The sequence below is a fragment of the Panthera pardus genome, unplaced genomic scaffold (genome assembly GCF_024362965.1).
Source record: "Panthera pardus isolate Hobbes unplaced genomic scaffold, ASM2436296v1 HiC_scaffold_8, whole genome shotgun sequence".
NCBI classification, from domain to species: Eukaryota; Metazoa; Chordata; class Mammalia; order Carnivora; family Felidae; genus Panthera; species Panthera pardus.
In genome coordinates this window covers 20,995,016-21,009,787 of record NW_026527013.1, presented here as the reverse complement: position 1 = coordinate 21,009,787, position 14,772 = coordinate 20,995,016, and the positions used below count along the sequence as shown (strand labels likewise).

Sequence of the window (14,772 nt, the reverse complement as noted above, 5' to 3'; positions counted from 1 at the left end):
AAGAGTATTTTTTTTTTTTAACATATTCTCCTGGGGAGATGGGGGGAGGGAGTTACATCACAAATCACACAGCAGACTTTCTAAAAATCTTAAAACATATCCCCACCACCACCACCAGTTTCCTTTTGCAGCTGCCACATCTCTCCATAGGTCTCCAAACCATGCTCTGCTCTCATGAACTCCTCCTAACCCCTTCCCAGCTGCCTCCCTGGATTTTTCTTTACAATTATAACAGAGGACCTTTTATTCCCTGTCACCCTCTCCCAAACTTCCCCTCTCCATCATCAAAACAAAGGCACCTTCAGGAGAATCTGCCCTCCTTAGATGTGGGGAGATTGTCGATACTTAAAATTTCAGTTTTTCCTTGCAGATAGTAAGTAGTCTTGGTTCAGCTTGCATTTATTCATTCCTCCAGCATTCAGCAGACATTCCCTGACTTTCTGTGTAGGTCAAATGCTACAGCTACTGGGATGAGTAAGAAGTGGTACTTTGAGTTGAGAATTTTACTCTGCTTTCGTAATTGCAGACCCCCATTACTAGAAGGAATGTATATTTGAGCACCTCTCTCATTATTTAGTGCCAGAGACTCATGAACGGATACCATTTACCATGCCAATGCTGTTCTGTCAGACTGTAAGCAGGAAGACTAATTATACCCATGTTTTAAATCCTTCTCCCACCCCACTACTCACAAGATGTATTTAACAGCAAGGTTTAAATGCCCACTGGACTCTGAGTTCTTGGAAGGTGGTGACTTGGTCTAATTTATATTTGCATCTCTACTGCTTTGCATAGGACCAGGCACTAATAAAAGCTGGAATTTCTATATTTTTTATCTCCCACCCCACTTTCTTTCTTCCTTTCCTTATTTTTTTAACGAATTGACAAGAGAACAGTGAAGTAAGTACTCAGCTACAAAGTGCTGCAGACCCAAAGTAGAAAGAATTTCACAAAAGGAAAAGAAATGGGGCGCCTGGGTGGCTCAGTCGATTGGGCGGCTGATTTCGGCTCAGGTCATGATCTCACAGCTCGTGAGTTCAAGCCCCGCGTCGGGCTCTGTGCTGACAGCTCAGAGCCCGGAGCGTGCTTCAGGTTCTGTGTCTCCCTCTCTCTCTACCCCTCCCATGCTGTCTCTCTCTCAAAAATAAATAAACATTAAAAAAAATTTTTTTTAAAGGAAAAGAAATAATGGTAATAACAAGTAGAAGCCTTCGTGAAGCAGTGGGATTTAGATCTAAGAAAACAACTGGGCTCATCAGAATGCATACACATACCTTGATAGTAGGCATGAATATGCCTATAGTCTTTTTAAGTGCACTTTGACAGTAAGTATCGATGTCAAAAATGAGGGGGCGCCTGGGTGGCTCAGTTGGTTAAGTGTCTGGCTTCGGCTCAGGTCACGTGTGAGCCCTGCATCCAGCTCTGTGCTGACAGCTCAGACAGAGCCTGGAGCTTGCTTCGGATTCTGTGTCTCCCTCTCCTGCCCCTCCCCCACTTGCACTCTGTCTCTCTCTCTCTCTCTCTCTCTCTCTCTCAAAAATAAACATTAAAATTTTTTTTTTAATTAAAAAATGTGACAGGCAACTTCAGTACGAGGAAATAACTGGTTGTGTAGACAAAGATGATGTAGGGAAGGAAAAAGACTTTGTCCTCTATTCTCTTAGGTTCAGTGGTTGAGGCCCTACGAACTAAACTGACAGAAGACAGATCAACAGAGAGAAGTTTATTTCATATGTATATGGGGGGCCTCAGAGAAATGAAGTAAAAACCACAAAGAGGCCAATAGGCCTGAGAGCTTATATATATATATATACCAGTTTAAACAAAAAGCAATAAATTTGAAAGATGTGACGAGACAAAAGGGGTTCATACTTGTGCGGGTAATAAATTGTGGGAAAGTGTATATATATATATATATATATATTATATATATATATTATATATATATGGAAGATATATATATATAAAATATATATATTATATATATGGAACTAATAGAAGATAAGGATTGCTGTTAGTAAGATTTGTTTGTACAGATTCACCTTTGGCATTGGCTCTCCCTCTCCTGGTACAGGGAGGACTCTTTCTCATTGGAAATTTATATCCTGCTTTTATGTAGGAAGGAGGAGGGCAGGGAGCCTTTTCTGCATCTGTCCTGAAATTTCTTCAATTCAAAGTAATCCTTATGCCAAAGTGGCATATTTTGGGATGGCATATTCTGATCCCCTTTAAATGGACATGAGATATCCAGCCCAGAGTTGTGAGTATAGAGCAATCTAAATATCCATTGAGAAGATAATTTATACAAATAAGTTATAGTACTTCTAAACAGGTATTTAAAATGGTATTCTAATATTATTAAGGCTTACATATGTGTTACTTTTTGCAATGCTATTCTATGTTTAAAAAAAACTGTTGAGGGGCGCCTGGGTGGCTCAGTCGGTTGAGCGCCGACTTCGGCTCAGGTCACGATCTCGCGGTCCGTGAGTTCGAGCCCCGCATCGGGCCCCTGTGCTGACAGCTCAGAGCCTGGAGCCTGTTTCAGATTCTGTGTCTCCCTCTCTCTGACCCTCCCCCATTCATGCTCTGTCTCTCTCTGTCTCAAAAATAAATAAACGTTAAAAAAAAAAAAAAAAAACTGTTGAAAAGATAATTTACCGACTGGGTGGCTCAGTCGGTAGAGCATGTGACTTTTGATCTCGGGGTTGTGAGTTTAAGCCCCACATTAGGCATAGAGCTTACTTTAAAAAAAGAAAAACAACCATTTAAGTCAAATATATAAGCCTTCTGCATTATTCGAGCAAGCTGAAGGAAAGAAGGCATGTACTGGGGTACATTACTTATACCCTATTGAGGGAGAATTTACTGAATTTATTCATCAGATTAAGCTTTAATTTAAAATTTTTTAAGTTTATTAGTCTTGAGAGAGAGAGGAGAGAGAGAATCCCAGGTAGGCTCCCCACTGTCAGTACAGAGCCCAACGTGGGGCTCGAACTCAAGAACTGTGAAATCATGACCTGAGCCAACATCGAGAGTCGGATAATTAACCAACTGAACCACCCAGGTGCCCCTGGATTAAGCTTTAATTTGAATGTTCCCTTTTAAAGTTTTTTTTTTTAATGTTTATTTATTTTTGAGAGAGAGAGACAGAGACAGAACACGAGTGGGGGAAGGGCAGAAAGAGAGGGGGAGAAACTGAATCTGAAGCAGGCTCCAGGCTCCGGGCTGTCAGCACAGTGCCCGACTCAGGGCTCGAACTCACGAACCGTGAGATCATGACCTGAGCCTAAGTCAGACGCTTAACCAACTGAGGCACCCAGGTGGCTCTAAAACATCCCCTTTTAGAGCAAAGGAAGAGGTTGTTCCTGGGTGAGGTTAGGTCATCAGTGACCAGGGGAAGATGGCAGTAATGGTACCCGTCTCCACTAACAGTGCTGAATCTCAGGAATTCGACATGGGTGAAGTACTTGGTCCCTGTAACTCTGAAATCTGCACACCACCACCCCCGGCCCCGCTCCCCGCACACAAGCTCAAAGAGGTCATCAGGGTAGTGAATGGTACAAATTTGTGAGATCAGTGCTCAGTCTTGGGCTTTCTGACCTTGGAACTTTGCTGTAAATAAGCCCTGCTTGTTGAGAAAGCTGATCACAAATGATTGCAGCCGTTTGAGGTTTCAGATGCCTGTGGAGGTTTGGAGTGTTAGTGCACATTGCCAGTCCGGCAGAGTCAGCAGCCGTCCCCCTCAAGTCCCTGTCCCTCTATCGACATTCACCCTGTTATCCTCCAACCTCAAACCATGGTGGTGTGTGCTCGTGCTATTTACCACCGAAGTCCAGTTCTCTCCCCTTCCAGCACTTCCTGGCCCTCTTGTGGTTGAGAAGAGTCATTCAGCTAGTTATGGCCAACCGGTGGCATAGCGAGTAGAAGTGGTGTGGTTCATTTCTGGGCAGTTAGCTGCCCAGGTGAAACCTTCCTGAGCATTTTCCCCTTGGGCTTAGCAACTGACAACCTTCAAGATGGTGGCTTTTTTGCCAACCTAAAACCTGAGTGACAGATGGGAAGAGCCATCCTGCTAACCCACAAAGGACAGGTATTGAAAATAGAAAGTGAACCTTTGATGTTTAAAGCTACTAAGATGTTGGGGCACCTGGATGGTTCAGTCATTTGACCATCCGATATTGGCTCAGGTCATGACCTCACAGTTTGTGGGTTCGAGCCCCGCGTCGGGCTCTATGCTGACAGGGTGAAGCCTGCTTTGGATTCTGTGTCTCCCTCTCTCTCTGTTCTGCCCCGACTCATGCTCTCTGTGTCTAAAAAATTTTAAAAAATTAAAAAAAAATTTTTTTTTAAAAAAGCTACTAAGATGTGGGAGTTTGTGTTATTGCACCATAACCTAGCCTATGCTGGTTGATATGTACACTTTATCCTGTTGCAAGTTAGTTTCAGAAATCAAGACCTGCATTTTAGAATCGTGATCTACTTTTGATGTCAGATCATCTGGAAAATGTTGGTTCTCACTGGCATTCATCTTGCTAGATGCACCAAGAGATCAAGAACATCTTGCTGTATGTTCAAATTCAGGAGAGTCTTGTACACTAATCAATACCACAAGGCAGGAGCACAAAGCAGAAAGCAACTTTCATGAGGAGAAATTCTTTGCATCAGTCTTGGGATTCTGTGGTGGGGCAGATTTTTATTCCATCAGTTCATGTGGCCTCTGGGGTTCTCTTCCTTTACTGCATTTTAATTGTGACTGGACAAAGGTAAATGATTGCAAGAATTCAGGACCAGCAGGAAATGTAAGATTGATGTAGAACCAAAAATAAAAATATTGAACATGAACATGTTCTGTCTTTTCTCCAATAAGATATACTCAGCTTGATTATTCAGTGTAAAAACTATTGTGAATTATTATACTGCATCCATAAGAGAAACCTTAAAATCCACTGTGAAAATAAAGCAGTGATTTTTTTTTTAATTTATGCAAAACCTGGGATAAATCAGGCTCTCCATCATCAATTCCAAACTGGAGGCAGCTGCCTTCTCAGGGAGGCACTCCTGGTTTCCATGGCCTCCCTTCCACTTATCCTTGACATCCTGGACCTCTTCCTTAGCATTCAGCCCCTAATGCCTCATGGAGGTGGCACCAAGGGGTAAAGAGATCCCTTTTGGGGGCTTCCAGGGCCAGCTCTACAGTGAGTTTTCAGGAGCCTCCTCTTCCACCCTCCACCCCTGCTTTTGTCTCTGCAGCGCTAGACCCTTCTCCAGGGCAGGCCCAAGGTGGGTGCACTGGGAGACCCCAGAGACACCAGAGCTCCGATGTGGGGATGGATAGGGTCCTGAGGCCGGAAGGAGTGGCGTTTTCTTTTTCTTTAAGTTTTTAAATTTTATTTATTTTGAGAGAGAGAGAGCATGAGCGGGCAGAGGCAGAGAGAGAGGGAGAACCACCCGGGGTTCAAACTCAGGAACTCAGATCATGACCTGAGCTGAAATCAAGAGTCGATGCTTAACTGACTGAGCCACCCAGGCACCCCAGCAGTGGAGCTTTCTTAGGTGAAAGCTGTGAAACACCATAGGCTATTTTTCTTGCAAGGAGGGGTGGGGGGTATAAATAACGCTCCCAGAAGCAGCACTGCTGTGACAGATCGGGGATTGCCAAAGCACTGCAGGTTGAATTGTCAGAAAGGATTTTTAAGCCTTTTGAAATAGTTCTGTTTGTTTAGAGGCAGAGGCCCTGGGCCTCTAGGCAATTCTTCCTGGATCTGAGCAGTCTAGGTTTATCTGGGAAGAACCCATCCCTTCCTTCCAGAACAAAAAGGCATTGTTTACCAACAATGGACTTTGTTAAATGTGAATGACTACCTACCCTTTGCCCTAGAAACTGGGCTGGAACTTTCCAGTCAGAAGCAGAGTATGAATCCAGACTCAAGGCTTATTGGCTGTGTGACTTTAGGAAAGTTATTTAACCTCTCAGTCTTCATCATTAAAATGGGGTTAAGAGCATTAAATAAACAATATGTTTCTAGTGCATGTAGAAAGGCTCAAAGTTGTGGCTGGGCCAGCTTTGTGGGTGTGGGACCTGTGTAGTCACACAGGGAACCAAGGTCAGAAGGGTCCTGCACTCGAAGATTGAATATTGTCAAATATTCTACCGTTGCTGTCTAGCATTTCTTAATGATTTTTTGAGGAGGGGCCCATATTTGTATTTTGTACTCGGCCCTGAAAATTATGTAGTCGATTTCAGACCCCCTCTTTTCAGACCCCCTGGTCCTAGGGCTCAGGACCTCTCTGAGGAATTCCAGTAGGTGGTCACATGTTAGGAGGACCAGTGTCCAAACTGGGGGCGGGCCGGGGGGGGGGGGGGGGGAGGAGCAGAGGTGGCACTGTGGTTCCTGGGCAGTACTGAGGCTGTAATGAGAACATCTGAACTCCCCCGCTATGACAGGCGTGTCCTGGCCACTGGGCCCAGGAGAGCTCTTTAGGCAAGAGACCTAGAAACCCTCCCTCACTCAGTAGCTGAAGGCCACACTTGGGAGTCGTCCACAGGCTGATCCCTTGGGGGAAACTGAACACTGCATGTAATTCAGGCGTGGTACAAGCCACATGAATTATATGAAATCAGCCCCGGGTTCCTTGGAAAAGGAATGTTACCTCCATGCATGGCCATCATTATTTCCTATTGGTGGTACGTGAAATGAAGCATTCATTTAGCAAAAGCAGGCAATTTGTCAGGTGAGAAGTGTTCTATGTGAACTGAGTGTGACAGCTGAAATGTGCTGTACGGAGTTACCATGGGTTGCAATTGTGTTCCAACATTTTGCTTTTCTCTGTGGTGATTATGTTCATACACACACACACACACACACACACACACACACACACACACAGCCTTCCCAAAGAAGAGTCACACAACTGTAGTTATTGTGAGGGCTTGTTTAAGAAGTTGAGGGGGAGTAGAAAACACAACCCCAGAGTGTGCCACTTGGGCATGTAGATTGTTTTGAACTGAAGGAAATTAAGCTGACTCAGGAAAACCGCCCAAGGAATTCAGATAGAGGGCCTGTAACAGGAAGAGAGCTGTTACCAGAGATAACTGTTTACATCAGAAAGACTTATCTGTGGGGCGCCTGGGTGGCTTAGTCCCTTGCCCGTCCAACTCTTGATCCCAGCTGTCATGATCTCACAGTTCGTGGGGGTAAGCCCCCGTGTTGAGCCTCACGTTGACTGTGCAGACCCTGCTTGGGATTCTCTCTCTCCAAACAAACAAACAAACAAACAAACAAGATTTTTTAAAATGCTGTTTAAAAAAACAGAAAACTTATCTGCCTCGCGTGACAAACATTTGTTTACCAAACATTTGCTCTTCTCATCTTCTTATGAATTGTCTTTCTCCCCATTGAAGCCCTAGCCCCCCACCCTTTTCTCCATGGCTCAGCATATCGTATACAAACCTCAATTGCCAGGGCACCTGGCTGGCTCAGTCAGAAGAGCATATGACTCTTTTTTTTTTTTTTTAATGTTTATTTATTTATTTTGAGAGAGAGATAGCAAGCTCCCATGTGAGTGGGGGAAGGGCAGAGAGAAAGGGACAGAGAGAATCCTAAGCAGGGATTCTGCGCTGTCAGCACCAAGCACGACTCAGGGCTTGATCTCACGGTTCATGTGATGATGACCTGAGCCGAAATCAAGAGTCAGACACTTAATCTACTGAGCCACCCAGATGCCCCAAGAGCATGACTCTTGATCTCAGGATGGTGAGTTTGATTCCCACATCGGGTGTAGAGATTACTTTAAATGAATAAATAAAAACTTAAAAACAAAACAAAAAAACCCCTCAGTTGCCTGACTGCCTGAAGGGGCCAAGGGCAGGCTACCCCAAAACGTGCCACTTTGGTATATTATTTTAAGTAAAATTTACTGAAGAAACAGCCTATGCAAGAAGGACACTCAGACCCTCCTCTGTCCCCCTGAAAGCAGAAAATAAATCTCCCAGGTGAAAGGTACCCTCCCTGTACCAGGAGATAAAGAGACACCCTTCTCACCAGAGATGGGAAATTCAGAGCCCAGAAGGCTGTATAAATAACTCTTGTTACTTTTTACTAATTTATGACCCCAGCCCAAATTCTGTTTAGAATTTCTTACTAATTGAGGCTCCCAAAGTTAAGTTTTCTTTGTTCCGTCAATTCCTCACAGATTTATTGTCTCTTTGTCTAAAGAGTATGACAACTGCCTGCCTTCATCATTTCTTGAAGTCTCAATTCCATAACTGGACTTCTGTACATGCGTAATGAAACTCTGGTATTTTTTCCTGTTCGTTAATCTGTGTCATGTCAATTTAATTCCTAGTCCAGTTGGAAGATGTTGAGAGTAGAGAAGAATTTTTTCTTCTCTTCAGTTGGTGTAGTTGGCAGGATACTTTAATTCACTGGACATCGCTCGCTCCAGACACTGTAGCAGCTGAGAGATCCTGGACATCCAACATCCAACATCCAACTGGCAAAAGGTAAGATCTCTTACCATGTCAGCCTCCTGGAAGCTCTACAGAGTCCAATGGAGATAGAGTGGTGAGAATCTTTTTTTCTTCCTGTAAATTTAGATTAGCAGGAGAAAATATTGTGGAACTAGCTCCTTGGGCAACTCTCAAGCTGACCTCAGAGACTGTTGAGTTAAAGAGACTGGCCATCCATTTAAACAAACTGTGCTGTGGATCCTCTATGTAAAAACAGAATGAGGTTTTTCCTTTTGTTCTGTGTCCTAAGAGTTTGGCTTTGTGACCCATGAGAACATTTTTCTCTGATTTCTGCCTTCAGGAGGGTACACTTACTGAGGTCCACTTTGGTGGCCAGTCAAATAGAGACGCATAGTTACAATTTGCACTCTGTCTGGCCAGGCCAGCTTGCAGGGGCATTTGTCATAAAAGGTCCCAGCCCATAAGGGGCCTTTGTTGTCCAAGCTTCGTTGCTTGGCAGGGCTAGAAAAATCCCATCCCAGTAGCACCCACCCAGTGTCACAAATTAGAGGGTCTGTGACTAGAGGCATCTCACCATTTCATGAGAGACCAGAGACTTCCTTACCTCCTGTGCAACAGAGGTCTTTGTTCTTAGACTAATTTTGGGAGTGAACTTTTGGATCATGGGGGTTATATCATATATGCCCTCTCTGGACACCCCTTGTATCTTTGGTTAAACCATTAAAAGGCTTATTGGTTTGAGTCCCTATTAATAGATCCTATTCATCAATGGCCAGACATTGACTATATTTGAAAAAATATAAATTGACTATATTTGAAAAAAAAAAATCCTGTATAAGGGACTCTCAGTTGTCTTATTGGAATAATAGCTAGGCTTAAGGACTGCCTTGACAAGATAAAAATTAGACCTAAGACAAATGACCACATCTAAACTACATTTCCTTTCTTAAAATCCAGATCTCAAATCTGCCTATTTTAACTTCCCTTCCCCTACAAGATTTGCAGAGAGCATTCCAGCTTCATCTCTAGGTTCAAAATATACAGGCTACTCTTGTAAATGCTGAAGGCCAAAAAGTGAATTTAGCAGAAGCAACTGGGACAGGCAGTAGGCTCACTTTGCTGTAATCAGGTCTGCCAGCTTCAGGCATTTCTATGCAATAACCTTCGCAGATGTATCCTAGACACCCCCCCCCCAACCATGCCCCCCACTTCAAAGAATTCATATCCCTTGAACAGCAGCGGATCTTTTGAATTATAAAGCCCTTTTTCCTCCACTTTCAAAAGATCCTACCAAATTTAGAGAAGAATTAGAAAAATTAATTGCTATTCACAACCCTACTCACAGAGACCTTGACTGGCTGCTAAGGGGAGTTCTTCTGACCCAAGATTAAACCGGTTATTAGATAGGCCAGACTAGCCCCTGAGAAAACCCCTTCCACAAAAGAAACAGGTGATCCACATTTCTCATAGGCCCTCCTATAAATGATCTGCAAAAGGCCAGTATTCAGAGTCGAATAGAAGCCTAGGTTAAACTGTGTACTCAGTACTCAGAAAGAAGGCTTTTGTTAAAATGCTTTATGCAAACTTTACAAAGGCATAAATCTTTTGATTCTCATTTTAGTTAAAAATCTCTGTGATATAAAGAAACAAATTTAGTTTAAAAGGTGGGCTAATCCCTTGATATTCAGGCTATAATCCAGTTCTTTGGGGAATTAAAAACGCCTTTGTTTTACAAATATATATATATAAAATGAGAAATTCAGCCTAGAAACAAGTCACAGCCGACCTATCTTTACAAACCTCACCTATTTCTCTTAAAATGTTGATGGATATCGTACTTTTTTTTAAGTAGGCTCTATACCCAACATAGGGTTTGAACAACCCTGAGATCAAGAGTCACATGCTCTGCCAGCTGAGCCAGCCAGGCACCCCTGTTTATGGATAAAAGATCAAGCTACTGGAACAAAATTGTCCTATACTTAGAAAAACAACAACAACAAACAAACTTGTGCTCTTTCTCTGCCCCTTAAAGTTATTAATCTTCTGTCCTTGAAATGACATAGCCCACAACTGCCTAAGAATAAAGGGAAAAAAGGAGGGTGGGGAGTAGACCTTTTAAAATACAAGCTGCTAAAAGGGCTCTTTTAATGGCACCTCTGATATGCTTCAAATACCCACCTTAGAGAAAACATGGATACTTTCTCTGTAAATTTTCTACCCCCATCTTCTCTAGGACTTAAGAGCCATTCATTGAAATTCTTCGTTTTTTAAGTATATTTGTTTATTTTTGAGAGAGAGAGAAAGAGAATCCCAAGCAGGCTCCAGGCTAATAAACAGCATGACAAGGGGCTTGGCATGGGGTTCCATGTGGGGCTTGAACCCACCTACCATGACCTCATGACCTGAACTGAAATCAAAAGTCAGAGGCTTAACCGATGTAGCTACCCAGGCGCCCCTCCATAGGTCATTCTAACTCAGAAATTTATCTCCAAGAATTGGAATTCATAAGGAGCCCTCAGTTTTAGAAGCTATATTGTTTAGGAGAGGTTCCACTTTAAACTGTATAGCATGAAATTTAAAAATTTAATAAATGGGCCAATCTTAATCCTATTGTGGTATTAATTTCACAAAATGTAAGTGTATCAAGTCATCAGGTTGTACATGTTACTTAATGTTATATGTTAGTTATATCTCAATACAGCTGGGGGGGGCAACTTTCTAACTAGCTTAAACAATAAGGAATAATTGTTATTTCATGTAACAAGGGATTTCAAGGTAGGACGCTGTACAGTTGGTGTGCAGGTCACAAAGACCCTGGGTCAGTGTCCTAGAGCTGCTCTAACACTCACACAAAGTGGGTGGCCTAAAACAATAGGGTTTTATTGTCTCAGTTCTGGAGGCCAGTAGTCCAAAATCAATTTGTCACCAGGGTCATGTTTCTCTGAAACCTATAGGAGACACTCCCATCTCTACTTCCAACTTCACAGGGCCACCTTCTGTCTCTCCCCTCTTCTCTCTCTCTTTTTTAAGTTTATTTTGAGAGAGACAGAGAGTGCAGGCAGGGGAGGAGTGGGGTGCATACAGAGGATCCCAAGCAGACTCTGTGTTGACAGCGGAGAGCCTGATGTGGGGCTTGAACTCACACACCGTGAGGTCACGACCCGAGCTGAAGTCAGATGCTTAACTGACTGAGCCACGCAGGAGCCCCTCTCCTCTTCTCATAAGGACACCAGTCATATTGGATTCAGGGCCCAGCCTACTCCAGTATGACTTCATCTTTACTAATTACATCTGCTGCAACCCTGTTTCCAAATTTGGTCACATTTTGGGGTGCTGGGGGTGGGGACTTCAATATATCTTTTGGGGGGGGGGACAAAATTCAATCCATAACGGACCTTTTCCATCTTTCTGCTCTGCCATTCTCATCCTGCTGGCTTGCCTTTAGGCTGCTTTCCTCATGATCAGACTTGGCTACAGGCATCACATCCAGCACAACAGTGTCCAACGGATGAAGAGGGATCATTTCTTCCTTGTATTTCTTTTAGAAGCAAAGAAACTGTGAGGTGCCTGGGTGACTCAGTCGGTTAAACATTTGACTCTTGGTTTCAGCTTAGGTCATGATCTCACGGTTCGTGGGTTCAAGCCCCTCATCGGGCTCGGAGGCCTGCTTGAGATTCTCTCTCGGCCCCCCCCCCCCCCATCCCACAAATGTGCACTCTCTCTCTCTCTCTCTCTCAAAATAAATAAGCATTTAAAAAATAGATAAGCATTTAAAAAAAAAAGAGGCAAAGAAATCTTCCAAGACCCCTTCCCCAGCAGACTTCCTCTCATTTCTCATTAGCAAAAATACTATCACACTGACAAGCCTAATCCCATCACTGGAAGGGAAACAAGACCACCCATCATGATTGGTTTGGATCAAGGGTTCTCAAATTCCAGTATGTATCAGTATCACCTAGAGGGCTTGTTAAAACAAATTGCTGGGCTCCACCCCCAGAGCTTCTAGTTCAGTAGGTGTGGCACAAGATCTGAGAATTTGACTTTTTAAAAACTTTTATTATTTTTTAAAAAATTTAATGTTGGGGCACCTGGGTGGCTCAGTCGGTTGAGCACCTGACTTCGGCTCAGGTCATGGTCTCACGGTTTGTGAGTTCGAGCCCCGTGTCAGGCTCTGTGGTGACAGCTCTGAGCCCGGAGCCTGCTTCGGATTCTGTGTCTCCCTCTCTCTCTGCCCCTCCCCTGCTCACGCTCTGTCTCTCGCTCTTTCAATAATAAATAAACGTTAAAAAATTTTTTTAAATAAAAAAATATTTTAATGTTTTATTTATCCTTTATTTCTCTCTCAAGGATAAACGTTAAAAAAATTTTTGTAAATAAAAAATTTAATAAAATTTTTTTAATGTTTTATTTATCCTTGAGAGAGAGAGACAGAGCATAAGTGAGGGAGGGGCAGAGTGAGAGAGGGACACAGAATCGGAAGCAGGCTCCGGGCTCTGAGCTGTCACCACAGAGCCCGACGCAGGGCTCGAACTCACAAACCACGAGATCATGACCTGAGCTGAAGTCGGACGCTAAACCCACTGAGCCACCCCGGCGCCCCTTGATTTTTTTTAATGCTTACTTGTGAGAGGGAGCAAGTGGGGGAGGGGCAGAAAGAGGAAGAGAGAGAATCTGAAGCAGGCTCTGTGAGGTTAGCTCAGAGACTGATGTGGGGCTCTAGCTCACAAACTGTGACAGCATGACCTGAGCTGAAATCAAGAGTCGGATGCTTTACCGACTGAACCACCTGGGTGCCCCAAGAATTTGACTTTTTTTTTTTAATTTTTTTAACGTTTTATTTATTTTTGAGACAGGGAGAGACAGAGCATGAACAGGGGAGGGTCAGAGAGAGGGAGACACAGAATCCGAAACAGGCTCCAGGTTCCGAGCTGTCAGCACAGAGCCCGACGCGGGGCTCGAACTCACGGATCGCGAGATCATGACCTGAGCCGAAGTCGGCCGCTTAACCGACTGAGCCACCCAGGCGCCCAAGAATTTGACTTTTTGACAAGTTCTCAGGCAAGGCTGATGGCTACTGGTCCTAAGACCACACTTTGAGAACCGGTGGTTTAGACTGAGGATTTATCTCAGAGGACTAGGGTCAACTCTTGGAAAAGGCATTGCTATCCAGAGGAGGGAGGAATACCTGAACAAAATCAAGATTCCATCAGAAAAGAGCCAAGAGGGGCACCTGGGTGGCTCAGTCGGTTGAGTGGCCAACTTCCGCTCAGGTCATGATCTCGCACTCCGAGAGTTCGAGCCCCGTGAGTTCGAGCTGTGCTGACAGCTCAGAGCCTGGAGCCCGTTTCGGATTCTGTGTCTCCCTCTCTCTGACCCTCCCCTGTTCATGCTCTGTCTTTCCCTGTCTCAAAAAAAAAAAAAAAGAAAAAAGAAAAAAGAAAAGAGCCAAGAGGAGGAAGCTATTGAGCAGGCAACCTTACAGCGGCCAAAGAACAGCTAGGAAGAGACAAGGAGTGTGTCCAGTCAGGTGAAAAGAGTCAGAACAGGAAGATGTCAATGGAGCCATGGAGAAGAGATTAGGGAGTGGTCAACACCATTAATGTCACAGACAGGAACAGGAAGGTAAGCACTGAACAGTGGCCATTGGATTGGACCACTAAAATATCTTTACTGATGTCAGCAAAAGCAATTTTATTTTGAAGACAACACGTAGGAACAGTTATACAAAATGCAAAATATTTACATATCATTATCTGCTACTGATGCCAAGTGGTAGCACTAATTTCTAGGGCTGGGATTGGTTTTTCTGGAATCCAGGTAACTAGGTGATTAATAAGAGACCATGGAGTTTGGATTTACTGCTAAACAATAAAATAAGTTTACTGAGACAGAACTCAGTATTCTGAGCTCAAGTTCAAACATAGCCACATCCTGAGTCCTAAGTTAGACGAAAGGTCATGATTGTGGGGAATGGTTTGCATATCCTCATCTATTTGCCTCATCTCTTTGTCCACACATCTGTCTCTGCATATGTTCAGATGTCTACTAATCCATCAACTCCCACCTACTCCTCTCTATGCACATTTATTGTCAAGCTTCACATATATACATAGGTATCTACAGACAAACCCAGGTTCTGCCACTTGCTACTGGAATACCTCTCTTGGCCTCCATTTTCACACCTATAAAGTATAGATAATTGCATCTCTTATAGAGTTGTGAGGATTAGGTGAGAGATCACGTGTATAAATAAAACTGTATATGTATGCAAGGCAATTGGTATTATGGCTACACACCCTTTA

General features: G+C 43.6%; 1 long non-coding RNA gene across 1 annotated transcript; it reads right to left on the bottom strand.

Annotated features, from left to right (window-relative positions):
* Window positions 1-6,913: 6,913 nt before the first annotated feature.
* Window positions 6,914-9,655, bottom strand: LOC109247899 (uncharacterized). The gene is made up of 2 exons (XR_008420496.1): window positions 8,518-9,655; window positions 6,914-7,247 (listed from the first exon to the last, which is right to left on the bottom strand). It is a non-coding gene; the product is annotated as an uncharacterized LOC109247899 (long non-coding RNA).
* Window positions 9,656-14,772: the final 5,117 nt, after the last annotated feature.